At 39.5% G+C, this 27,913-nt stretch overlaps 1 pseudogene; it reads right to left on the bottom strand.

Moving 5' to 3' along the window:
* Positions 1-6,288: 6,288 nt before the first annotated feature.
* On the bottom strand, positions 6,289-6,426 carry LOC133260834 (U2 spliceosomal RNA; annotated as a pseudogene).
* Between the last annotated feature and the right edge of the window lie 21,487 nt (positions 6,427-27,913).

Genomic DNA, 27,913 nt, shown 5'->3' with positions numbered 1-27,913 from the left:
TGTTCCAGTATTCCCTGAGATAGGGTTAGGGTTTGTGGTGGGGAAGGAATTTCATGCACACCTTCCCTAACTTAACTGTCCACGAGTTCTTCTCCAGTCATTGCTTATGAGTTTGGTGAATGGGACTTCCCTGGTGGCTCAGACGGTAAAGTGTCTGCCTACAATGTGGGAGACCCGGGTTCGATCCCTGGGTCGGGAGGATCCCCTGGAGAAGGAAATGGCAACCCACTCCGGTACTCTTGTCTGGAAAACCCCATGGATGGAGGATCCTGGTAGGCTACAGTTCATGGGCTCGCAAAGAGTCGGACACGACTGAGCGACTTCACTTTCACTTGGTGAATGGGGTAGGGTGGGGGGAAGATGAGTATAAGGAATCAAAATAGAAAGAGTCAGGGGAAAATGTTTATCTATTCAGTTGTGCATCGTGTCTCTAAACCCATAAAAAGAATGGCTCTGGTGGCTGCCCTTCATCTTCACCTTCACCTCTAACAGGTAAAACAGTCAGAGTGAAGCTACAGGCAGAACACTGATGAGAGAGCGTGGTCAGATGACCTCACTTCATTTCGAGGTGGGAACACTTGTTGTTAAGGAGGACTCAGTGAGAGGCTGGTGTGGCTGACTTGGCATCTCCTAGACATGTCTGAGGGTCTCTGCTCCCATCCTCCAGGCTCTAGATGTGAGTGGCATGGGGCTGTCTTTCCTCTGTGCTGTGGAGACTGCTGTCTTGTCCTCCTTTATCCCCGTGTTTTCTGTGGAAGATGCGTTCACTGGTGCTGTAGACCCGACAGTCCCTAGCTGATCCCAGTGGAGCCATAGTTTCTCTGGTCACAGCACGGGAAGTGGGATGGCCAGACGGTGCAGGGATGTCCGGGGAGCAGAGAGGAGGAAAGCCTGTGTTCTGGGTCTGCACTGCCTTAGACTTCTTCCATCACCTCCTGGTGGAGGCTGACCAGGGAGAGGAAGCCTGGAGGCACCCTGGATAGCAAAACCAGGCCCGGGGAGGGGACTGGCCTGGAGGACCAGCGGCCGCAGCAGCACCAGCTGGGACTCTAGTTTAGTAAAACCTCAGCTGGCTGAAAGCTGAAGTGCAGAGGGCTGCCATCCACCACATCCCCGTAACCAGGACTCCTCTGCAGGCTGCTGCATCATGAATGTTTTATTGTGCTGTTCTTTTTGATGAATACACCATCCATCTTGATTTCCTATCTGTTTAAAACCTTATTTCTGTGAATTTTTCTTCAGCATTTGTGATCTCTAACCAAACAAAACAAAAAACTCAAAGGAGCAAGGAGAAAATATCAAATAGTGAGAGATGAGTACATGTAACTCTTTAAAACAAATCCTTGCATAGTTGGCATTTGCTTTGTTATCACCCTTTCTCCCCAAAATCCTTTTGTTGTTGTTGTTGTTATTGAATTTTTTTAATTATCAAAGATGATAAATGTACAATATTGAGAAGTATAGGATAATACTTTTAAATGTATTTACGTTCATAATTAGGCGAAAAAAAAATTACCCCTTAAACTCATCATTATTCAGTGGTAGCTAAAAGTTATTTTTCATTTTTCAGATTTTTGCATAATAACAAATTGTCTAACATCCTGCTGGGAGCTCTTTTCACGTGGACTCATTAAAGAGATTGTAAGTGAAAGCAAATGCATAAGTACAAAAACCTATGATTTTCTCCAAAATAAATAAATCCCGGTCTATGGTGTGCCTTCGTCTGCTTTCGCCAAGAGAGGTTACTGCGAGTCCAGCGTGTTAGGGAGAAAGCTTTTGTTGTGAGCTCTAGACTTATGCAGGACCCAGATCGTCCACTGCACTTTTATGTGTCTCTTAGAAGTGACTTTCAAAGGGAATGGTGAAGACAGACATTTTCCTCGGTTCTCAGCAATTTCCTTGCTGATAAATCTAAAGATTCCCAAGACTTCCTTTTTCTTTAACTTTTTATTAAAGAAGAGATGAGAGAGGTTCCAAAGACAGCCCGACCCTCTGGCCAAGCCTCGAAGCTTTCCTTGTCTCTCATGCGGATGTCAGTTCAGTTCCTTTCTTCCTTCGTTAAACAGACTGAATGAAAGCCCCATTCGGGCCCCTCGTCTCACAGCTCTGCCAGGTGACTCTCACTCCTCTGCTCTGATGTGTCCTTCACCCCATCTGAGTGTACGTTTAGCATTGTTGGCATCTTCTTGTTTGTGATTTTTCCCTGCACACCAAAAACCCCCACAAATTATCAGGTAACGGTCAGCGTCCTGCTCCCGATGCTAGCTGCTGGGCACCATGTGGAATAAGTGAGCATAGGGGGTGTCTCCCACCCAAGGCCACTCTGCCGCCCTTGCCCTTAAGATGTCGTATGCCCAGATCCAGGACCATTAGCACATGGGTGTGAAGGTAGTTGTTGTTCAGCTGCTAAGTTGTGTCCGACTTTTTGAAACCCCATGGACTGCAGCATTTTTGAAATTGCCCCCTGGGCAGTAGAGGGGCCCAGTGAGTTAGTCTTTCCAGGCAGTGACTGTTGATTGGACACTGTCATAAGGCAGGTGCCTTCTGTTCAGCACAGCTGGTGTGATAAGGATACAGGAGCACCTTCAAAAAGCAAATGTGTGTTCGTTTCATCTTAGTTATTTATCTATAATCAATGAATATAGTGCTTTACAAAAATCACATTAATACAGAAACGTAGGACTTCTCTGGTGGCTCAGTGGCAAAAAATCTGCCTGCCAATGCAGGAGACACAGGTTCTATCCCTGGTCTGGGAAGATCCCATATGTCTTGGAGCAGCTAAGCCCGGGCGCCATAACCACTGAACTTGTACTCTGGAGCCCGAGGGCAGCAACTACTGGAGCCTGCACACCCTAGAACTCACACCCTGCAACAAGAGAAGCCAGCATAAAGAGAAGCCTGAGCACTGCAACTAGAGTGGCCCCACTCACTGCCACTAGAGAAAAAGCCCTTGAAATAATGAAGAGCCAGCACAGCCAGAAGTATATAAATAAATTAAAAGTTATAGAAAAGAACTTAAAAATATAGAAATGTATCTACTCTGTTGAGAATATGTCACCGAGTGAGCCTCTGTTTTATCTGTTGATTGGTAACTAAAACTGGAGTCAAAATGGACAGAGAAGGTAAACTAGAAGAACTCAAATACTTTTAACTCAGGAGATTTAAAATAAACATCGATAGTCACTTTTAACAGTTGAAAGCCTTGCGTGCCAGCCCAAGTATCTGGGTTCAGGGCTGTAGTGTGACCATGACTTCCTGTGGCCAGGGGAGCTCACTGAGACTGTGCTCGAAGTGGCCACGTGTGAACACCCCAGAGGACTTCACTGACGGCCGCGCCTGTTCCTTACAGTGGAGGAATTCAACGGCAGTGTGTAATTTTCTTTGTGTCTGTAAAATGCCTTTCTTTGTCCTCATTCTATGAAGTGTATTATATAAAGTTGCATTTGGAAGAGCATCATGTCAGAAATGATTTTTTAGTGGTTTAGTGAAAAATATGGTCAATTTCCTTTTCATCATCTGCATTTTTTTTAATTTAAGGATTTTTTTCTTTTTATCATGATAAACTGTTAAAACTGAGAGAATGTTTGAGGATCATTTAATCCAACTCCCAAGTTTCAAAGGTAAAAATTCTTGAGGAAAATTATGTTTCAACAAGATCACAGGACATTGTGACCAATATTAAAGGCTCCATTTATAACTTAGTATCACTTAGTGCTAATAATTATATTTCCCAACTTTAGGTCAAATATCATAAATATTCATTGCTAGGAGAAACATCCAAGAAATCCACGTTTTCTTTCATGTAAGATAGGACCACAGATATCATTAAAGTATGAAAATTTGTTTTAATCTCACTTTGTATATTTTAGATAACGCAAATTTTGGGTTAAGCAAGCATGTGTTTTCAACAGCTTTATTTAAGCTATCAGATGTTTCTTAAAGAGCTGAATATTACTTCTTAGGATATTATTTGATTCTCATTTAAAGCTTTTAATATAAATTAGAAATTATCTATCTACCTTTTTATATATTCTTATATGTAATATTCTTGCCTGGAGAATTCCATAGACAGAGGAGGTTAGCAGGCTACAGTCCATGGGATCGCAAAGAGTTGGACACGACTGAGTGGCTAACACATCACTTCATATGTAGTTTAAAATATGAATCAACGAATATAAATGCATACATACGTACTTGTGTGTGTATGTGTGTATGTGCCCATGTGTAGGTATGAGTGTGACATTTGGGATCTTTGGAAGCTTACTTGTCTGGTAGCTTTTGATGGAAATTTGTTTTCTAATGCTCCATTTACTGACAAGTCAGCATATAATCAACTATGAATTTTTATGCTTTTCTTCATGTAATATTCTAAGATATAAATAGTTTGTGTTTTTTTGTATATAATTTTAATTTATAATTGTAGTCAGAAACTCAGACTTGTTTGTAGAATGTGTTTTTAATTCTTACAAAAAACAAATGTAGGTTAAAAACAATTTGGCAAGAAGGTGATTATGAATACTATTAAATCTGGCATCTAGCCCAGGAAAAAGACGTCAATTGATAGAAGACTCCAATTTATTTCCATCTGGAGACTGTTCAGGAGTGCTTGGAAAACAAAAACTGCTGCTATAACGTCCTAAAACTGCTTGCTCTGGCTTCTTATAGTTTAAATTCAGTCGTTATGTGCTCAAGGTTACAAGGGCACTGACTAGTCTTCAGAAAGGGACAAGTCAAGAATCATGTTGTCTGATGGAGAGTAGGATGTAAAGGTTTTAAATACAATGAGTAAAGAAACTAAAATCATTAAAAAGGAAACTAAGACATTTAAGGACTTCCCTGGTGGCTCAGACGGTAAAGCGTCTGTCTACAATGCGGGAGACCCAGGTTCGATCCCTGGGTTGGGAAGATCCCCTGGAGAAGGAAATGGCAATCCACTCCAGGACTATTGCCTGGAAAATCCCATGGACAGAGGAGCCTGGTAGGCTACAGTCCATGGGGTCACAAAGAGTTGGACACAACTTAGCAACTTCACTACTTCACTATAAGACATTTAAAAGGAAGAAATAAAATGAGGGAAAAGTGAAGTAGAAGTGGAAATATGTGTTAAAATACTAACCATGTCATATAGAAAAATTACAGGTGGAAGGGAAGGATTTATATCAAGAAATGTCTAATATCCAGATATCAACTTACTGTTATTATTGAGCATTTTTTTCATAGAAAGATAAAATATATACTGAAAGTTCATGAAAGGTCAAATATAGTGTAAAAAATTGTTATTGTTTAGTCACTAAGTCATGTCCAACTCTTCTGCGACCTCACAGGCTGTATAGAACCCACCAGGCTTCTCCGTCCATGGAATTTCCCAGGCAAGAATACTGGGGTGGGTTGCCATTTCCTTCTCCAGGGGATCTTCCTGACTTAGGGATCAAACACAAGTCTTCTGCATTGGTAGACAGATTCTTTACCACCGAGCCACCAGGGAAGCCATAGCAATTACTTTGAGTAAATATCTGTTTAACATAAGCAGGTGGAAAAAAAAAAAAACCTGTCAATTCATTAGAAGCTACCTAATTCATTCATAAGCTACACTGTCAGTTCATTAGAAGCTTAGGGGTATGTGCTACAAGTACTAGAAATAGTGTCTCAGAAAGTAGGAAACTGAGTCCAGAAGAAGATATGATATGCAGGAAGCAAAGGTGGAAGTGGAAGCAGAGCATTTTTAAATACGTTGATAAATATGAATGAACAAGCACTGATCAAGTTTAAGCCAGCGAGACGTGAACAGTCAGACCACCAAAGGAAACACTGTCAGGACAGAGTTCAGTTCAGTTCAGTTAAGTCGCTCAGTCGTGTCCAACGCTTTGCGACCCCATGAATTGCAGCACGCCAGGCCTCCTTGTCCATCACCAACCCCCGGAGTTCACTCAGATTCACATCCATCAAGTCGGTGATGCCATCCAGGACATCACTAAATCATCGCCATGCCCCTTTTCTGTGGTGGAGAGTGATACTAACTCTGGATTTTGGTAACTCAGGATGGCTTCCTAAAAATTATGGTAAGATACTAAAAAATAAAAAGAGAATAACACTTCCGTGCTAGGAGGGGAGAAAGAATACATGAAGAAAACTGTGTCAACCTAAGCAAAGGGAAGTGTTGGTCGTTCAGCTGTGTCTGACTCTTTGCAACCCCATGGACGGTAGCCCACCAGGCTCCTCTGTCCATGGAATTCTCCAGGCAAGAATACTAGAGTGGGTTGCCATTCCTTTCTCCAGGGGAATCTTCCCAACCCAGGGATCAAACCTGGGTCTCCTGCCTTCCAGGCAGATTCTTTACTGTCTGAGCCACCAGGGAAGGAGAGATAATTTTAAGCTGATTAAGAACAGATATTGCATTTGATCTTGGCCAAAAGGCTAAGAAGCAATGAGGGGGAGAGATAATTTTAAAGATAAAGTGTCTGATGTAAAAACACTCAGGTTTGTGTAAGTAGAATTTACTTAGTGGCTTTTTATTTTTTCCTTGAAAATATGCCAGAAAGCATATTTGGTTTAATGAAGAAGGATCAATAACTTTTTAAAAGGCAATCATCCTCTCAGCTACCTTTTCTTCATCAAGTCCTTAGACGTTTAATTCTGACACATATCAGATCGTCTTCCTTTCTGCCTCTGGTGTCAGGCACTCACGTCCAAGCCTTTCTACCTGGGTTATTAGTAGCTTTCTCTGTGCTCTCCCTTCCCTTCTGCTGGCCCTTTATTTCTCTGCAGCAGCTTACACTGAAGCCTAACGTACTGATGGCCAAGCAGTACTGTAGTCTTACAGGCTCCGAGTCCTGTCCTGTGTCCCTGTGGCTGCAGCGGGAGCATGTGAGGGAAGGTCTTTGTGATCTTCATCTCTGTCCAGTATCCATCAGTTTACTAACATGCATAAGGCATTAATATTGTCAAAATCCATTAAGTTTTTATTGCTGAAATAGGTTAAGTCAATATATCTCTACTCTTCGGTGTATTCGTCTCAGGAATTAAGGGTTCCCCAAAATTTAGACCCCCAAATTAGGCATTTTAACACTCTGTCTGCTAGTGTGCATGCTGTGTTCAATTGTGTCCAACTTTTTGCAATTCCATGGACTATAGCCTACTAGGTTCCTCTGTCTGTGGGATTCTCCAGGCAAGAATACTGGAGTGGGTTTTCATGCCCTCCTCCAGGAACTGTTTCCCGATCCAGGGCTTGAACCCACATTTCTTATGTCCCCTATGTTGGCAGGTGGGTCCTGTACAACTAGTGCCACCTGGAAAGCCCTTTAACACCATAATAAGTCTTTAATTTCTGCTTGAAATTCCCAGAAAAGGTGAAACTCCATTCATGAATCAATCTACACCTTATATGGAAATTGAAACTTATGTGTTTTCGAGAATACTTGGTGAATCAGTTTGCAATATGTTTGGCTGAGAGTAACTGAGAACTTGCTTAGATGGCTTAATGCATGGTGTGTGTGCATGTGTATGGTTTATTCATATGCCCCTCATAGTGCTGGGTAAGTCTGCTTAGAGTTGCTGCATTACTCAAGGTGCAGTGATATCTTTTCCTTATTCAGTCCCTTTCATGTTGGCCTCTTTTTCCTCCTCATAGTAGTTGCTTCTTGGCCACAAAGTAGCTCCTGTAACCCAGCTTCACGCCCACACCCCAGGTGCAGTACTACAGCCAGCCTGAGTCAACTCACCAGTCAGTGTTTTCTGCACTGAACTGTTTCTCAAAGCACCAGTTGTCTGGTGGCTCAGCAGTAAAGAATCTGCCTGCAGTGCGGGAGACCTGGGTTCAATCCCTGGGTCAGGAAGATTCTTTGGAGAACGGAATGGCTACCCACTCTGGTATTCTTGCCTGGAGATTTCCGTGGACAGAAGCCTGGCGGACTACAGTCCATGGGGTCGCAAAGAGCTAGACATGACTGAGTGATTAATTCACACCGTAAGTAGCAATAGATCAATAATTTCTTGTTTCCATTGACATATTTGAGTAAAGAATTATTTTTCTCCTAGAAATGTTAATGTCATGAAAACCTTTTCTGTGCTCTGAAAAGAAGGTACAGAAATGAATTTTTTTCCTGATAACTCCTGGGGGAAATTACTTTTAAAAGACCCAGACATTATTTTCAGACTTCCAATGTGTCGAGACTGAAAAATCCTTTTGGAGGAATGGTGCCGGCTTTTGTTTCACTTGCATTATTTTGTATTTAATGGGTGCTTTTGGGAAGCAAGGTGCCCGTTTAGATATCTGTCCTGTGACTGGTTCCTTCGTTTCATACCCAGCTAGTCCTTTCCCTTCTTACTTTCTTGCATTAGTTTCTGTGGGTTTTTTTTTTTTTTTCCTGTTTGCTCATCTGCATCAGCTGATGTCTAACTGAACTCTGATCACCTTTCTGGTCCTGTTCATTTTTCAAGCTACAATATGCTAATGGTTTCTTTCTGCCAGTCAGTTGGCACTGAAATTGCCATCTGCTTATCTTTTGTCTCTTGCAGCCGTGCACTTGTATTGCTTGTAGATCTGTGTATCGAGATTTTTAATTGGCCTTGAAATGGCCCATTAATCATTCACTACATTTATAAAAGAGGATTCTTTTATTTGGCTGGTGCATAGACTAAATATCTTAAGATGTACCCTTTTTGTGTCATCCTAACAGATGTTCTATCTACTTTCTTTAGTTCTTTTAATGTCCTTTTAAGCCAAGATCACAATTACCCAAAGATGAATTTCATTCCCTAGACTGGCTGAGCACAAGATAAAATCAAAATTAAAAGAGCTTCAAAGAGAGGTGTGAATCCTAGTGTGGGCACTTTTGTGAACAAGCCTATAGTCATCAACAGTGTGAATAATAAAAATACTCTTCTGGGAGAGGCATCATGGTATTTTGTAAAATCCACCAAATGAGTGAGTTTTAATAAAATAGCACTGAGGGCCACCATCATGAGGGGAAAAGACCCAGAATTGTCAGCACACCATTCCAGTTGAGTTCCTCCAGCCCATACTTCCTGCTTTCCATGTTTAGATCTTTTGGATTTTCTCACCATTATATCAAAATTTCTTCAATGACGTAGCAAGTTGGTCATTTTAGTGTTTTTTTTTTTTTTGGTAGGATGTAGAGTCCAGGAAATTAAAAAAAAAATTTTGGTTATGAGACCACATTGACTAATGAGAATTTCATCCTGACTTGGCTTATTGCGAGTTTTAGTTACCATTAAAAAGTTGAAATTGCATTTCCCAATTGCCTTGACTAGATGACTACTTACCACCTACTTTCATTGTGTCATTAATCCACTTTTTACTGTATAAATATTTTTGTTCATTGGAAGTGATTCCTGGTAATTCTAAGAGCGAGTGTAATGTTCCGGAAAGAGCAGCAGGCCGGGAGTTGAGTGACCTAGATTCTCACACTGTCTCTGCTGTGGATTAGCTGTGAGGGTTGTTCCCCAGCCTCCCCAGGCCTGAATTCCTTCATCCGTGGAGCAGGGACCATGTCGGCTCTTCTGGGACCTGATTCCTAATATCTTGCAGGCATTCCCAGGGGCTTTCATGGAGTTGGGACCTGAGACTCTGTTTGCCATCAGAATTGGAGATTTTTAAAAAGTTTATTACCTGCACACAAGGTGAAACCTGAAACAAGTACACTTTGCTAAATATTATTTATCTTGTCATTTTCTTTTATTTCCAGAGGGTGTGCAAGAGCAAGGAGTGGCAGGGATTGTGGGGTGATGGAGCAACAAAGACAAGGGATCTCTCAGGTCATCTCAGAAAGTTCTTTGGGAAAGTCATCACTTAGATATTATTATTGATCATAGAGTCCTTGTTAAATGGCCCCTGTGGGTTTATTTTCTATATTAATTCAGGAGTCATGAACAAATGTTAAAACTGTTTATGTAGCTATTGGCTATTCACAAAAAAATTCAAGTGTAAAAGATCTAAATATTTGGAAATCCTTAGAATTTGACTTGAATGTGATTTATTCAAAAGGATCCTATCATTTGTTGGATGGATGGACATTCATTCATCTTAAGGAGCATGTTTGTTCTTTCTGAAATAAATAGGGCAAATTATTTTAAATTTTACTGTGTGAGAGTCTGTAGGAAATTTTGTCAATGATTCAATTATGATTTGTGTTTAAAGGTCTATCATTTAAGTAGACATTTAAATAAATAACAACTTCGAGTATTCAATCATATGAGCAGCTCCCATAAGATTTAGGAATAATTCCTTCTTATCAATGACTGCTTTTCTGCTTGCAAACCAGATATGTATTTTTTCTGGTTTCCCTAGTGACTGGGTGGAATGTTGAGCATTTTTTGTGCCTATTTGTCATCTGAATAGTCTGTTCATTGCAAGGTCATACCTTTTGTCCATTTTCTATGTAAACTGTTTGGTCTTTTACTGTTGAATTTTAAGGTTTCTTTGTATATTCTAGATACTAACTTTTTGTTGTGCACGTGGTTGGCAGACATTTTCTTTTAGTTGGTAACTTGTCTTTTCATCCTCTTGACAAGGTCTATCAATCACAACACAAAAGTATTTTTAAATTGAACATTTTTTCTTTAATTGAAGGATAATTGTTATACAGAATTTTGTGGTTTGCTGTCATACATCAACAAGAAGCAGTTATAGGTACACCCATGTCCGTTCCCTTCCGAACCTCCCTCCCATCTTCCTCCCCATCCCACCCTTCTAGATTGTCACAGAGCCCCTGTTTGAGTTCCCTGAGTCATATAGAAAATTCCCATTAGCTATCTGTTTTACATATAGTAATGTAAACTTGCATAGTACTCTCTCCATACATCTCGCCCTCTCTCTCCTCCCCTCTCCCCGTGTCCATAAGTCTGTTTGCTATGTCTATTTCTCCATTGCTGCCTTGAAAATTAATCCATGAGTATCATAGTTTTAGATTCCATATATATGTGTCTGTATATGATATTTATATTTGTCTTTCTGACTTATTTCACTCTGCATAATAGGCTCTAGGTTCGTCCACCTCATTAGAACTGACTCAAGTGTGTTCCTTTTTATGGCTGAGTAGTATTCCATTGTGTACACACACCACAGCTTCTTTATCCATTCATTTGTTGATGGACATCTAGGCTGCTTCCATGTTCTAGTTACTGTAAATAATGCTGCAACAAACACCAGGGTACATGTGTCTTTTTCAATTTTGGTTTCCTCAGGATATATGGCAATGGCACCCCACTCTAGTACTTTTGCCTAGAAAATCCCATGGACAGAGGAGCCTGGTGGGCTGCAGTCCATGGGGTCGTGAAGAGTCGGACATGACTGAGTGACTTCACTTTGACTTTTCACTTTCACGCATTGGAGAAGGAAATGGCAACCCACTCCAGTGTTCTTGCCTGGAGAATCCCAGGGACGGTGGAGCCTGGTGGGCTGACGTCTATGGGGTTGCACAGAGTTGGACACAACTGAAGCGACTTAGCAGCAGCAGCAGCAGGATATATGCCTATGAGTGGGATTGCTGGGGGTGGTTTTATTCCTAGCTTTTTAAGGAATTTCCCTACCGTTTTCCATAGTGGCTGTATCAATTTACATTCCCACCAGCAAGCAAGAAGCCTCCTTTCTTCCATACCCTCTCCAACATTTATTATTTGTAGACTTTTTGATGATGGCCATTCTCACTGGTGTGAGGTGATATCTCATTGTAGTTTTGATTTTCTTTTCTCTAATAATAAGTGATTTTGAGTATTTTTTTCATGTGTTTGTTAGCCATCTGTATGTCTTTTTTAGAGAAATGTCTGTTTAGGACTTTTCCCTGCTTTTTAATTGGGTTTTTTGTTTTTCTGGTATTGAGTTGTATGAGCTGCTTGTACATTTTGGAAATTAATTATTTTTCAGTTGTTTCATTTGCTCTTATTTTCTCCCATTCTGAGGGTTGTCTTTTCATCTTATTTGTAGTTTCCTTTGCTGTGCAAAAGTTTTTGGTTTAATTAGTTCCCACTTGTTTACTCTTATTTTTATTTCCATTACTCTGCAAGATGGGTCATAGAAGATCTTGTTTTGATTTATGTCCCTGAGTGTTCTGCCTATGTTTTCCTCTAAGAGTTTTAAAATTTCTGGTCTTACATTTAGGTCTTTAATCCATTCTGAGTTTATCTTTGTGTATGGCATTAGGAAGTGTTCTAATTTCATTCTTTTGGATGTAGCTGTCCAGTTTTACCAGCACCAATTATTGAAGAGGCTGTCTTTGCCCCATTGTATATTCTTGCCTCCTTTGTCAAAACTAAGGTACCCATAGTTGCATGGGTTTATCTCTGGGCTCTCTATCTCATTCCATTTGTCTATATTTCTGTTTTTCTGCCAGTATCATACTGACTTGATGGCTGTAGCTTTGTAGTATAGTCTGAAGTCAGGATGGTTGAATCCTCGAGCTCCATTATTCTTTCTCAAGACTGATTTGGCTATTTGGGGTCTTTTGTATCTCCATATGAGTTGTGAAATTTTTTTGTTCTAGTTCTGTGAAAAATGCCATTGGTAATTTGATAGGGATCACATCGAATCTATAGATTGCATTTGGTAGTATAACCATTTTCACAATATTGATTCTTCCTACCCAGGAACATGGAATAGCTCTCCATCTGTTTATATCATCTTTGATTTCTTTCATCAATGTCTTATAATTTTCCATATACAGGTCTTATGTCTCCTTAAGTAGGTTTATTCCTAGATATTTTATTCTTTTTGTTGCAATGGTGAATGGGATTGATTCCTTAATTTCACTTTCTGATTTTTCACTGTTTTTGTATAGGAATGCAAGAGACTTCCATGTATTGATTTTGTTTCCTGTGACTTTGCTGAATTCACTGATTAGCTCTAGTAATTTTCTGATAGTTTATTTATTTTTTTTATGTATAGTATCATGTCATCTGCAAACAGTGAGAGTTTTATTTCTTCTTTTTTGAACTGGATTCCTTTTATTTCTTCTTCTTCTCTAATTGCTATAGCTAGGACTATGTTGAATAATAGTGGTGAGAGTGGACACCCTTGTCTTGTTCCTGATGTTAGAAGGAATGCTTTTAGTTTTCACCATTGAGAATAATGTTTGCTATGGGCTTATTGTATCGTATATGGTCTTTACTGTGTTGAAATAAGTTCCTTCTATGCCCATTTTTTGAAGAGTTGTAATCATAAATGGGTGCTGAATTTTGTCAAAGGCTTTTTTTCTGCATCTATTGAGATTATCATATGGTTTTTATCTTTCAATTTGTTGATATGGTGTATCACATTGATTGATTTGCATATATTGAAGAATCCTTGCATCCTTGGAATAAATCTGACTTGATAATGATGTATGAGCCTTTTAATGTGTTGTTAAATTCTGTTTGCTAGACTTTTGTTGAAGATTTTTGTATCTATGTTCCTCAGTGATATTGGTCTTAATTTTCTTTTTTCGTGTTGTCTTTGCCTGGTTTTGGTATCAGGGTGATTGTGGCCTTGTAGAATGAGTTTTCAAGTGTTCCTTCCTTTGCAAATTTTTGGAAAAGTTTCAGAAAAACAAGACTTAGTTCTTCTCTAAATGTTTGATAGAATTCCTCTGTGAAGCCATCTGGCCCTGGGCTATTGTTTTTTGGGAGGTTTTTTATCACAGTTTTGATTTCAATGTTTGTAATTGGCCTGTTCATTACTTCTATTTCTTCCTGGTTCAGACTTGGGAGGTTGAACTTTTCTAAGAATCTGTCCATTTCCTCTAGGTTGTCCATTTTATTAGCATATAGTTGCTCATAATATTCTCTTATGATCCTTTGTCTTTCCATGTTGTCTATTGTAACCTCTCTTTTTTCATTTTTAGTTTTGTTGATTTGATTTTCTCCCTTTTTTTCTTGATGAGTCTGGCTAGTGGTTTGTCAACTTTATCTTCTCAAAGAAACAACTTTTAGTTTTATTAATCTTTGCTATTGTTTCCTTCATTTCTTTTTCATTTATTTCTGCTCTTATCTTTTTGATTTCTTTCCTTCTGTTGACTTTAGGTTTGTTTTTTGTTTTTGTTTTTGTTTTTGGTTCTTCTCTTTCCAGTTGCTTTAGATGTAGAGTTAGGTTGTCTGTTCAATGCTTTTCTTGTTTCTTGAGGTAGGATTGTATCATTATAAACTTCCCTCTTAGAACTGCATTTGCTGAATCCCATAGGTTTTGGGTCGTTGTGTTTTTATTGACATTTGTTTCTAGGAATCTTTTGATTTCTTTTATTTCTTTAGTAACCTCTTTGTTATTTAGTAATGTATTGTTTAATCTCCATGAATTTGTGTTTTTTTGCAGTTTTTTCCCTGTAGTTGATATCTAGTCTCATAGTGTCATCGTCAGAGAAGATGCTTGATAAGATTTTCTGAAATTTATTGAGGCTTGATTTGTGGCCCAAGATGTGGTCTATCCTGGAGAATGTTCCGTGTGCACTTGAGAAGAAAGTATATTCTTCTGCATTTGGATGGAAAGTCCTGAAGATATAAATTAGATCCATTTGGCCTAATGTTTCATTTAATGTTTGTGTTTCCTTATTGATTCTCTGTTTTAATGATTTTTCCGTTGGTGTAAGTGGGGTGTTAAAGTCCCCTTCCATGACTATGTTACTTTCGATTTCCCCTCTTATGCCTGTTAATGTTTGCCTTATGTATTGAGGTGCTCCTATGTTGGGTGCATACTTACAATTGTTATGTCTTCTTCTTGGATTGATCCCTTGATCATTATGTAGTGTCCTTCTTTGTCTCTTATAATATTCTTTATTTTAAAGTTTATTTATTCTGAAATAAGGATTACCACTCTGACTTTTTCACATGGAATATCCTTTCCCATCCTCTTACTTTCAGTCTGTATGTGTCTCTAGGTCTGAAGTGGGTCTCTTGTAGACAGTATATATATGAGTCTTGCTTTTTTTATCCATTCAGTCAGTCTATATCTTTTGGTTGGTGCATTCTATCCATTTACATTTAAGGTAATTATTGATACATATGTTCCTATTGGCATTTTCTTGATTGTTTTGGCTTTGTTTTTGTAGGTCTTTCCTTTCTCTTGTGTTTACTGGCTATATAAGTCCCTTTAGTATTTATTGTAAGCCTGGTTTGGTGGTGCTAAATTCTCTTAACTTCTGCTTGTCTGTAAAACTTTTGATTTCTCCATCAATTTTGAATGAGATCTTTGCTGGGTACAGTAATCTTTGTTGCAGATTTTTCTGTTTCAATACTTTAAATATATCCTGCCATTCCCTTCTGGCCTTCAGAGTTTCTGCTGAAAGATCTGCTATTAATTGTATGGGTTTTCCCTTGTATGCCACTTGTTCTTTTTTCCTTCTGTTAGCTTGATTAATATATGTCTTGATGTGTTTCTCCTTGGGTTTATCCTGTAAGGGACTGTCTGCACTTCTTGGACTTGATTGACTATTTCCTTTCACATGTTGCAGAACTTTTCAACTATAATATCTTCAAATTTTTTCTCAGTGCCTTTGTTTTTTTCTTCTTCCTCTGGGACCCCCATAACTCGAATGTTGGTGCATTTAATATTGTCCTAAAGGTCTCTGAGGCTATCCTCAATTCTTTTCCCTTTATTCTGCTCTTCAGCAGTTATTTCCACCATTCTCTCTTCCTGCTCACTCCTCATTCAGAGGAATAACCTCAGTTATTCTGCTATTGGTTCCTTCTGCTGCTGCTGCTGCTGCTAAGTCACTTCAGTCATGTCCGACTCTGTGCAACCCCATAGACAGCAGCTCACCAGGCTCCCCGTCCCTGGGATTCTCCAGGCAAGAACACTGGAGTGGCTTGCCATTTCCTTCTCCAATGCAGGAAAGTGAAAAGTGAAAGTGAAGTCACTCAGTTGTGTTTAACTCTTAGTGACCCCATGGACTGCAGCCTACCAGGCTTCTCTGCCCATGGGATTTTCCAGGCAAGAGTACTGGAGTGGGGTGCCATTGCCTTCTAGAGTATTTTAAATTTCAGTTATTGTGTTATTCATCTCTGTTTGCTTATTGTTTATTTCTTCTATGTTCTTTGTGATTATATTAACTGTGTTAAATAGTTCTTACATTTTCTCCATTTCAAGTCTTTGGAGCATCTTTACTCCAAATTATTCTGAATTCTTTTCCAGATAAGTTACTTATTTCCTCTTTATTTGGTCTTGTGAGTTTCTATCTTGTTCTTTCATTTGTGCTGTATTTCTCTGTCTTTTCATATTTTTTTTTTTCCTTAACTTCCTCCTCTTGAGGTCTCATTTTCCCAGGCTTTAGTGTTGTATTCCTTCTTCCTTTTGGTTTTTGCCCTTGGAGGGAAAGGTTGATTGAGTGGTTTGTGTTGATTTCTTGTTAGGGGTGACTTGTGCCTGTGTTCTAATAGGAGGAAATCAAGCAGATCAAGCAGGTAATTATAGACATAATGGGACACGTACACACACTTACACACATATAGTTATAATCAAAGTGTTCTAAAGAAAGGAGTACAGGACACTGACTTGGTGAACTGCTGCTGCTGCTGCTGAGTCGCTTCAGTCGTGTCCGACTCTGTACGACCCCATAGACGGCAGCCCACCAGGCTCCTCTGTCCATGGGATTCTCCAGGCAAGAACACTGGAGTGGGTGGCCATTTCCTTCTCCAATGCATGAAAGTGAAAAGTGAATGTGAAGTCACTCAGTCGTGTCCGACTCTTAGCGACCCCATGGACTTCGGCCCACCAGCCTCCTCCAATCCAGGGGATTTTCCAGGCGAAGGTACTGGAGTGGGGTGCCATTGCCTTCTCCTGACTTGGTGAGCAAGGGAAACCAAAAATGATATTGGCCAATTAACAGCAGAGCTAGCTAATGCTCAGTCTGGAAATCTGAGAATGAGCAGAGTGCCAACTGGGGAATACAGCAAAGAGAGCTTAACAATTTAACTTATATGGTGAAAAAAGAAACAGTGAAGGAAACAAGGGAGAAGACAAAAAGAGGGAAAAAAAGAGGAGAAGGGAGGGAACAGAGAAAATGAGGGTTGAAAATGTGGGTAAAAAAAATAGAGAAAAGAAAAAATAGAAAAGCAAAGATAAATAGATGTATGTGAAAAAGATTTATATATATTCAAGAATAGCTACAGCCAGTAAAGAACTATAGGAAAAACAGCTGAATATATGAAAAAACAAAATCAAAGAACTCATCAAAAACAAAAAAAGGTGAAAAAAAGAAAAAAAAATCTTAAAATGATTTTTTTTAAACAAGAAAAATAAAAAGGAAAACCCCACAGCACCGCAAAAGGCTAATATGAAGGTAGAAATATTCGGGGGGAATAAACAGTGTGATTTATTAAAAAAATAAAAATGAAAAGTTCTCAAAGTGGTAGTTCTTCTTGGTTGTGGAGTCTGCCCATGTTGATGGGGTTGGGTTGCTGTCCCATGTTGTTTTCCTGGTTGGGGGAGCTTGTGCCTGTGTCCCGGTTGATGGAGCTGGATCTCATCTCTGAAGAGCAGCTCAGTGTCCAATAGTAGGTTTTCTGATGTCTATGGGTTCAGTATGTCTTTGGGTAGTCCTTCTGGTTTTGGCAGTGTTAGACACATTAATCTCTGCGGCCACTTCAAAGTGGCCCTCTCAGCATATCTTCCCAGCTGCCAGCCCCCCACTTGTCTCTGGGATCATTGCCAGTGCTTCTGTTCTGCCCTGCACTGCTGGCTGAAGCTGAGTCGCTTTAGGTAGGTAGGGTCTTGGGTGGATCTTTTCTCAGCTCCCCAGCTGTGCCCTCTGCGTCGGGGAGGCTTGTGTGTACTTGTTTCGTCTCACCGGCCTGCCCTTTTTGTCGTGGGGCTAGTGTGTTCCCCTCTCGACACCCCCGGTCGGCCCTTTGCACCACAAGGGTTGTGTGTGCTGGCGAGGTTTATATGCCTCCCCACTCTCGGTTTCCTGAGCCTGCCATCTGGTTGGGGCCACAGTCTGTGAGCTATTAACGGGCTGAGAAGTGCAGCTTTCTCTGTTTTCCGCCCTCTAAGCCCCTGCTTTGTTCGGTTTTCCAAGATTCCACAGCTCCCCCTTGGGCCTGCCTGCAAGAGAGCTTCCCTGTTCATGCGAACTCATGTTTCAGGACTCCCTCCTTCCCTTAGGGCACAAGATTCTTTCCAGAAATTCTCCATGTTTTCTCTTTTCCTATCTCCATCCTCTCTCCCACCTCATTTCAGGGAGCTTAGCCTGTCCCCCTGGAGGCCTGGGGTCTTCTGCTGTTGCCTAGAGGTTGCTTTGTAGTTGTTCCATATCTTGATGAGTTTTTGATGTATTTGTGGGGAGGCTGGCAATCTCACCATCCTCCTCCTCCATCATCTTCTTCTGCCCTGCACAAAAGGTTTTAATTTTGGTGAAGTCCACTTTTATCGTTTTTCTCTTTGGTGAATTGTGATCTTAATGCAAAGTGTTTGCCTGGCCCTAGATTCCAATGATTTCTCCTATTTTTTTTTCTAAAACTTTTCTGTTTTATATTTAAGTTTTTTTGTCCTTTTTGAGTTAATTTTTGTGTAAGGGGTGAGACTTACTTTGCTCTTCATTATTTTGCTTATGGATACCCAGTCACTCCAGCATCATTGTTGAAAAGGCGTCCATGGAGTTGTTTTAGTACCTTTGTCAAAACCAGTTGGGCATATTTGTGTGCTTCTTTACTCTGTTCCATTGACATACATGTCTGTGTCTACCATTCACCAATACCATGCAGTGTTGATTACTGCAGCTATAGAATCGGTCTTAAAATCTCATGGGCTGGTTCCTCTCACTCTATTCTTCTTGGTCAAAATTGTTTACCTCTTCCAGTTCCTTTGCATTTCCATATACATTTTAGAATAATCTTGTCTATTCTTCAAATAATGTCTTGCTAAAATTTTGATAGGAATTGTGTTAAACCTAGTATCAACTTATGGAGAAATGACTTCTTTATTATCTTGAGACTTCCAAGCCTTGAAAATATGTCTCTTTATTTGTTTAGCCTTTGATTTCTTACATTAGCATTTTTCAGTTTTCAGCAAATAATTTCTATATATGTTTTGTTAGATTTATATATTGCCTAAATATTTTAATGTTTTAAACACTTGTAAATGGTATTATTTTAAAATGTCTGTGTCCATATCGCATTGCTTGAATATACACATGCAGTTGATTTTTCCTTTACATTTATCGTCTATCCTGCAATCTTGCTGAGCTCACTTTGAAGTATTTTTATAGGTTTCTTAGGATTTTCTACACAGACAATAATATCACTTGCAAATAAATAGAATCTCTTGGTCATAGTGTATAAATCTTTTTCAATTAATGGATTTTATATTTGTATACCTATTTCTTAGCTGAGTAGTGGATACAAGGATTTTCATTATTCTTTCTTATGAAAGAATAATGCACTATGCTAATGAATTTTGTGTCTGCACTCATGAGAAGTACTGGTTCTGTATCTTCTTTTTCTGCTTATTTTTCTTCCTGTCTTCATGTCCTCAAAAAAGTCGGAAGATGCCTTTCTCTTTTATTTTCTAGATGAGATTGTATAGAATCAATGTTCATTCTTTTTATTTATTTATTTTTAAACTTTTTAGTTTGTATTGGAGTATAGGCAATTAACAATATTGTGATAGCTTCAGGTGGACATAAAAGGTACTCAACCATATATATCATTCATTTTAAATTGTTGGATAAAATTCTCCAGTAAAAAGATTTTCCTGGAGATTTATTTTTTGGGTGTTTGAAAAATTACAAATTTGATTTCCTAAGTAGCAACTGGACTATTTCAGCTATCTATTTCATTATTAAGTGAGTCATGGTAATTTGTATTTTTTATGGAAATGAAGTAAGATTAAATCTTTTTATCCTAGCCAGCGATAAATTTTTGATGTTACCATATACCCTTATTTCAAAGATAAAAAAGATGCTGAGAAAGAATAATGAAAATCCTTGTATCCACTTCTCAGCTAAGAAATAAATATACAAACATGATTAAAGGCTGTGCATTCTACTTGCTTTTTCTTTGCTCTCACTTCTAGCATTATTACCACTACCCTGGGTTTGATGTTTATTATTCTCTTAGATGTCAAAGTCATTGATTTAAAAAAAAAAAAAAACTTTCGTGATTGACCAATACAGTCCCCAGATTTATGCTGCTTGAACTTCTCGACTTGACTGGCACGTATTGACAAATATGGTATCACATGACATTATTTGGGGTTGTTTCTGAAGCTCTCCTAGTGTTTACTCAATTATTAACGGACGCATGTGTAAAGTTGGAAAGAATGTGGACATGTCAAGTCAGGCTCAGGGAGAACCACAGCCGACAGTTACATGGGATAAGGTAAGATCTCAACTAAAAGTACCACAGTGTTAGAACACTGGCAGATGGATTGCCTGGCTGAAATGAAGTAATGATTCTTAGATTGATTTATTGCCGTTGTGATTTTTTCTAGCAAGTAATACTTTTTAAACTGAATAGATCTGCTGCCTTCTGCTTTCTCTCTCTCTCCTTTTTTTTTTTTTTTTAAAGTGACTGTATCTGATTTTGCCTCAGGGCTTTTGATAAAGTTTATACTTTCTCATTTGCTTGATGATGAAAGCTTCATAAGCGAAACTAAATTCCTCTAAGGAAAAATTCCTTTTGTCTTGCATAAATTAAGAGTTTTAGTGACTGGCAAGAGACCATTTTGAATTAATAACTCAGAAGTGGTTTGAAAGTGGGTCATGAGCTGAAACAAGAGAGGATAAAAATCTTGGTACTAAAACAAATTGACTTGAAAAACAGGACTTTGTGTGTTCAAAACTTAAGTGACTTTAAAGAAATAATAGCTCCTTACTATATGTCTTACTTCCTTTGGGTCATGTAGTTTCAACATAACTGCTTCTTCCATTTTAAGTTTTTCATCAAAATGAGGTGATTGGCCTCAGATTCTAGTGTTCCTAAAATAGACACAAACCTGTATACATTTGAATGGCAGTTTTTATGAAAATTTTGACAAAATAAAAATGTGTGAAGTGTTACAAAGCTGTTTTCTGAAACAACTTGGCTAATTGTTATAGTTACCATACAGCTGTACAAAACTTGTGAGTACATAGAAAGAACGAATAGAAGCAAATCAGGAATGTGAAAATATTTTTGATGTATTTTAGTTGGTAGATTTGTGAGCAGTTTTCTCCTTTTCAGGTTTTACCTTTATTGATTTCAGAAATTCTTTTTTAGAAGTAAGTAGGGCGTGAACAAATATTTATAGTCATTGAAATGTAATTTAAAAATAATCATCATCCTGAACAGTCACACGAGTGAACTTTTGCGCGTCATATTTATTTTGATTAGAGACACCACATTTCCTGGAAACTGCCCCCCTTTTCTTTCTCCCTCCCTCCATCCCCTTTTCTCCACTGGAAGTATATAGCTCCTCATCCACTGCCTGACGCACAGCACACGCTCAGGGGATATTTGTTGAACAAATGACACTGTATCAATCAGTCGTTATCTTGAAAGAAGTCATCTTTCCTCCAGGGACCATTCTGTTTCACCCCAGGCAGGGTTCCATCCCGTGGGGCAGTGAGGGCAGTGAGTTCCAGGTCCTCAGTGGACCAAGGGTCAGTGAGGACGCCCTCACTGACCGAGGGCAATGTGAGCATGTGACTTGACTCCCTCTGGTCTAGCTGTGGCCAGTGATTCTTGGAATTACTGGAAAGTGTTTAAGCTTCTCATGCACAAGAGGTAGTGTTCTTGGACAGTTTCTGCTCCTAGTCCTAACCATTCACCTCACTGCCCTCCTTCCCTTATAACATTAATAGTGGATCAAAACTATATTAATGTTTTAAAGTAAGCTCTTCAGTGTAAATTATGTTCAATGGGTATCAAACAGCAAAAATAATAATGCCATAGGATACAAGAAAAGCAGGAATTTGCAAATGTGTATCGTATTTTCTTAGGGATTGAAAAATGGTAGAACATAAGATGTATTTATAGCCAAACAAATGTGGAACCAGAGATTTAAGGATGAATGGAATTCAGTACACATGACTCTGGCCTGGTATATTTCATCCCACATTAAAATTAGTAATTAATTAATCAAGCTTCAAGGTAAGATTTGCCACTGTAAGCACAGCTATCTCAATATTTGGAAACATTTATACTTGGCCAATGTTATTGGCATTGCTTTATATCTTATCATCACTCTGGTTATAGTGTTGTAGACCTCTGCGAGTTGATTATTAGTGGTGACTGTTTAAAAAGATATATTGTCATAGATTTATACAAAATGAAATCCTTTTTCTCAGTCAGTCAGCTCAACCTGGAGGTAAGAGAGTCTGTTTACAGGCAGACTCCTGGAGACTAAACCCAGCCTCGGCCACGTCCTAGGAATGCAGATGCCTGAGTGCCATGTCCCCGCGTGGAGGCTGTCTGCACGTGTGAACTGACACCAGAATTACTTTTTTGCAGATAAGTTTAGGAGTACTTGCCTTGCTGACAATCAGCAGTTGAAATAAATGAGTTCAGCTACAAGCATATGGAGTGCTGTTATGGGCCTTGTCTGTTTTTTGGTTTTCTTAGAAATAGGCAGATTTCCTAAACAGGGTTTTGCATATTTTTTCCTTTTAGTTTTCCCAGATCTTATGGGTCTATAAAAGATACTGAGTAACTTTTCTCATTATAAATACAGGCCTGGTTATAAAATAGGTTTCTTTACTCAAATTGCACCCTTTGAAGATGTCACTGTTTTGCAGTCATATAGGAAGTCATATATCAATAGGTTCTTGTCTTTCCACTGGAAAATTCTCCTGAGACTTCAAACTTGTGCATATTCCATTTCTTTGGGTCTTTTATATAAAGAATATATTTTTATTAGTGAAATATCAATCTTCACATATTTATAATACTGTATGATAAAAATGAATTATCTATAGAACATTATTATTTGAATTATGACAGTGTAGCTAGTAACCAGCAATTATTTATTCTAGTAGGATCAGAAATTCTTTATCAAATGGTAATTCTTCATGTTATAAAATCCTGGTCTTATTCTGTTATTCTCTATGAATTCATGTGTTGTCTGATTTAAAATCTATGGGTTCTGTTCTGAAATAGCCATGTGTTTTCAAAACTTTAAATATTAAGATCAGTAACTAGCATTTCCAGATTTTGGATAGTTTAAAAATTATAAAGAAAAAATCTTCAAACATCTCTCAAACATCAAAATCTGAAAGCAAATAGTTGCTGTCTGTCCTTTCCCAGTCTCTGAAGAAACAGTGGAGCCTGCAAGGCGATGACTACCTGTGTTTTTAACGATGCAAGATGGCGAGAGAGGTAGCCTTGCTCTGTTCAAAGGCAGTCACATCACAGAGGCAGTCGCTAGTATCTGTGTGCTTGGAGGCATTCATACCTGGTTCCCTAGGATAACCCTCAATTGTCAGGGGGTGTCTTTGTTGGGGAGATTTAATGTGAAAAGACCTGTTTAGTTGTGAGCATTACATTTTCTGGCTGCTTTTCTGTAAGGCAGGGAGAGGGGTGAAGACTACTCAGTCCCCTCTGCAGCTGTGGCAGGAACTGCTGTCACTGAGCTTTCTGTACTCTGTGGTGAGCCTGGCTGCAGGGACACAGGTCCCGTCCTTCCACCCAGGTCTGTCCCCTGTCCCTAGAGCCAGGCCTTCAACGCGGTGGGCACAGAGCAGTCAGCTGTCCCCACACCCAGCTCCCTTTTCCTGCAAAGAGTCACATTCAGTCTTGACTTTGTCCTCCATGGAAGTGATGGGGGGTGGTCACAGACACGCAGGCGGTGTTGAAAATTGATGTCCACTGGACTTATTTTTTTATACGTATGATTACAATGTTGTGTTAGTTTCTGCTGTACAACAAAGTGAATCAGTTATACGTATACATATATCCACTCTTTTTTAGATTCTTTTCCCATACAGGCCATTACAGAGCGTTGAGTAGAGTTCCCTGTGCTATACGTTGACATTCTGGTGGGTTTTTTCCTTTATTATTGGAGCATGATTGCTTTACAATGCTGTGTTAGTTTCTGCTGTACAAAGTGAATCAACTCTAAGTACACGTATATCCCCTCCTTCTTGAGTCTCCCTCCCACCCCCCATCCCACCCTTCTGTGTTGTCACAGAGCGCCGAGCTGAGCTCCCTGTGTTGCACAGCAGCTCCCACTAGCTGTCCGTTTTGCACGGGGCAGTGTGTATATGTCAGCGCCACGCTCTCAGTTCGTCCCATGCCCCTCGTCCCGCCCTGTGCTCACCTGTCCATTCTCTACATCTGCATCTCTCTTCCTGCCCTACAGATACGGCCATCTGTACTTTTTTTTTTTTTTGAGAGTTTATTCTGTAACCTGGCTGAGATCTTTTCCCCTTTTCTGTTAATGCCAAGACTTAACAAAGGAAAATGATCTCCTTCTTCCTCCACCTCTGCAAAACTGTATGTGAAAAGATGGAAAATATGCTCAGAATTCCTGATTATTCTCTTCCGTATGTCATTAATTGAGAAGATTTCTGAGACAAATAAGATATTAATAGTATTGTTTTGTTTTAATGTGCCTCAATAAACTGAACTTGTTTTGCATAATACGGTGCTGTTCTGAAGAAATCTCTTTGCAATTTGTACAAAAACAAAACAATACTGAAACCAAATGAATAATAAAAAGGTTACTTTATTTCACCCTAAAAGTAGGAAACCTAAAAATTGATAGTTAAAATGACATAAGAGTGAGAGTTAATGTTAAGAATATTTGTTATATTTTTAATATTCTCAAAAAATGAACTAAAAATATGGGTATGCTTAATTGTTTTTCATATATGAATTTAAAATATTTATTCATGATCATTTTTATTTCATATGTTTCTTAAAATTTAAACTTCTTGAACCATCATCATGAGAAAATTTACTATGTCAAAGATTATCAACTCTAAGTGAAAAGCATCCTTTGTCTCTAATATTGAAGTTGACAGAATTCTCACACTTTCAAGAGCTATAGAAACAGCACGAATTATTTTTCAGTGAAATGTTACTGAGAGTTCAATTCTTGCTTTAAGACATATCCATAGGGTTGTAATAATATTTACTCTGTTTTAATGTTTAACATTAAAGCAAGGTGGCTGAAGAGATAGGCTTTTCATATCTTGCCCAAGATGACAAATTGCTAATGTGCTTGAATCCTATTTGAATCAGGGTTGTAAAAGAGGAAATATTTCACATAGCTTTACCAGATTCTGGAACGCTTTAATTCCCTAAGTAACGCTTGGTGGGAGCTTTACGTTAGGATAATTGCCCACTTGTCTGCAGTGGACAGTATCGTGTTGACTGTATAACGTTGTTATTGTCTTAGAAGTTTTTACAACACCATTTATAGCACACCGTGCTTAACTTCAAGGTCAGTTTGATATTTTCCATCATGGAATCGACTTTCAAAGCTGTACAGGGTGGCCAAGCTGGGGCTGGTTTTGCTGACTCATCCACTCTTGATGCTGGGCAGAAGCTTGAGAGTAAAATTAACAACACACAAAGGCATGAATTTTCACAGTAAGATATTATTTTGATTACAAAATTGTTTTCCCTTCAGTTCTCCTTCCTTTTTAACGATCTCCGTAAATCAGAACAGGGATGGTGAAGACTGTGGCGTGTTTTCAGTCTGTGTGCAGGTACCACCTTGGACTGGTGGCCATAGAAGTTGGGTTGGCCTCGAAGAGAAGGAAACTTGTTCCTGTGGAATCTGAGTGGCATTAATTTATACCACAGGTCTGATGCTCCCACCCCAGGGAGCAGGTTTTGAGGTGCCAGCCTCTGCCAGACAGCCTCTGTCAAACAGGCCTCCACCCAGTGGTCCTGCCAGGCCTTGTCAGGTCTAACACGCCTGGTTGTATGCCATTGCCCACAGGTGAGCATCAGGCTTCAGGAGGCACTGTTTTTTTATTATAGTTGGCATACGAGCATCTCGAGATCAGTGAAGCTGTTTGATTCCACAAATGCCTCTAGTGTCCTGATGGAGGCACCTGGTCCAATCAACTGTGGTTGTTGTTGTTCAGTCGCCCAGTCATGTCCACCTCTTTGTGACCCTATGGGCTGCAGTACGCCAGGCCTCCCTGTCCCTCACCATCTCCTGAAGTTTGCCCAAGTCCATGTCTATTGCATCGGTGTTGCCATCCAGCCATCTCATCCTCTGATGCCCTTTTCTTCTGCCCTCAATCTTTCCCAGCATCAGGGACTCTTCCAATGAATCTGCTGTTAGTGTCAATCAATAGTTGATTGATGTTCACATCAATCAACTATGATGTCTTCATTTTATATGAAAGGGAATGAAAAATGATGACAGAGAAAACCACGTTCGTGTTTGATTCTTGCATTATCTTAACCCTGGTTTCTGAAATTAAAACTCATTCCGTCAGCTCTGTAGCCCTGCAGGAAGGGAGACACATGGTTGAGCAAATAAAAAGTGACAAGAGGCCAATTAGAATCCGGATGTCAGTCAGTTATCCCCAAGGTCCAGGCTCAGAGGGCATTGGTGCTGTTCATTCTGCAGAAGCAGAATGCAAAATAATGAGCTCAACACTTGAAAGCATGACATTGAATTTAGCATCAGTTTCATGGATTTTATAGTTGTGAGTCTTAGTAGCTGTGTTTTAGGAATGAAAAGATAAATACCTGACTTCCTTGCTGGCTCAGACAGTAAAGAATCTGCCTGCAATGCAGGAGACCCGGGTTCAATCCCTGGGTCAGAAAGATCCCCTGGAGATAGGAATGGTAACCCATTCCAGTATTCTTGCCTGGAGAATTCCATGGACAGTGGAGCCTGGCTAGCTATCATCTGTGCAATTGCAGAGTCGGACATGACTGAGTGACTAACACTTTCACTTTCACTATAGTATATATGTGTGCTGCTGTTAAGTTGCTTCAGTCGTGTCCAACTCTGTGCGACCCCATAGACGGGGCAGCCCACCAGGCTCCTCTGTCCCTGGGATTCTCCAGGCAAGAATACTGGAGTGGGTTGCCATTTCCTTCTCCAATGCATGCATGCATGCTAAGTCGCTTCAGTCGTGTCCGACTCTGTGCGACCCTATGGACAGCAGCCCTCCAGGCTCCTCTGTCCACCGGATTCTCTAGGCAAGAATACTGGAGTGGGTTGCCATTCCCTTCTCCAGGGGGTCTTCCTCACCTAGGGATCTGACCTGGGTCTCCTGCATTGCAGGCAGACTCTTTACCCTCTGAGCCACCAGGAAGCCCATTATATATATATATAATACAGGAGCAAGAGCCATTTGTCGCCTGTTTTCCAGTGTACCTTGGCTTACTGCCCTGGCTTCTACCACTCACATCTCTTCAGTTACTCCACGTCAGTGTTCTCTCCCCTGAAAACTAAAGTTTATCCTGTCTTTCAATCCTTCACTATTTTCCTTTCCATAATTCCACCTTTTACTTTTTAATTTCCCTTTTCAGTTGTTTTCCTATCTTTCTGGTTATGAAAAGAGGAAAAATCTGTCTTGGGCTTACCTGTCTTTAACCCCAATACTTACTTGTTAATGAGCCTTTTGAGCAAAAAGAAAACGTTTCTCAGGACCAGAGATTTCAAAGAGTTATTGTATGTTGGTAAAATCTAATAAAATTGTTTATTTTTTCAGTGTTCGTATTTTATCCTGACTGTGAAACATACCTCAAAAGCAAATTTCTCATCCAAATACCACTGGGGTGAAAAAGGGGAGGGGATTTTCTTGTTAATAGCTGTCACGTGGTAAAGGTCCAAATCTTATGTCCATGAAAGATTTTCTCTGGATGGCTTTTCAAATATGCCAGTGTTCCTTGCACATGAATTACTGGCAGACGTGAACCTGTTCCTTTTGCTGTGTGAAGTCTGTCCTTATCTGTTACCTCCTGGATGTACTTGTGTCATACTCTTCATTCTCTGTTATCATTTATATTTTTATATTTCTGTTTCTTCTTGTTCTCTTTAAAT

Source organism: Bos javanicus, chromosome 14, assembly GCF_032452875.1.
Source record: "Bos javanicus breed banteng chromosome 14, ARS-OSU_banteng_1.0, whole genome shotgun sequence".
Taxonomy (NCBI): Eukaryota; Metazoa; Chordata; class Mammalia; order Artiodactyla; family Bovidae; genus Bos; species Bos javanicus.
The sequence above is the reverse complement of the archived record's forward strand: the minus strand, read 5'-3'. Positions and strand labels throughout refer to the sequence as shown.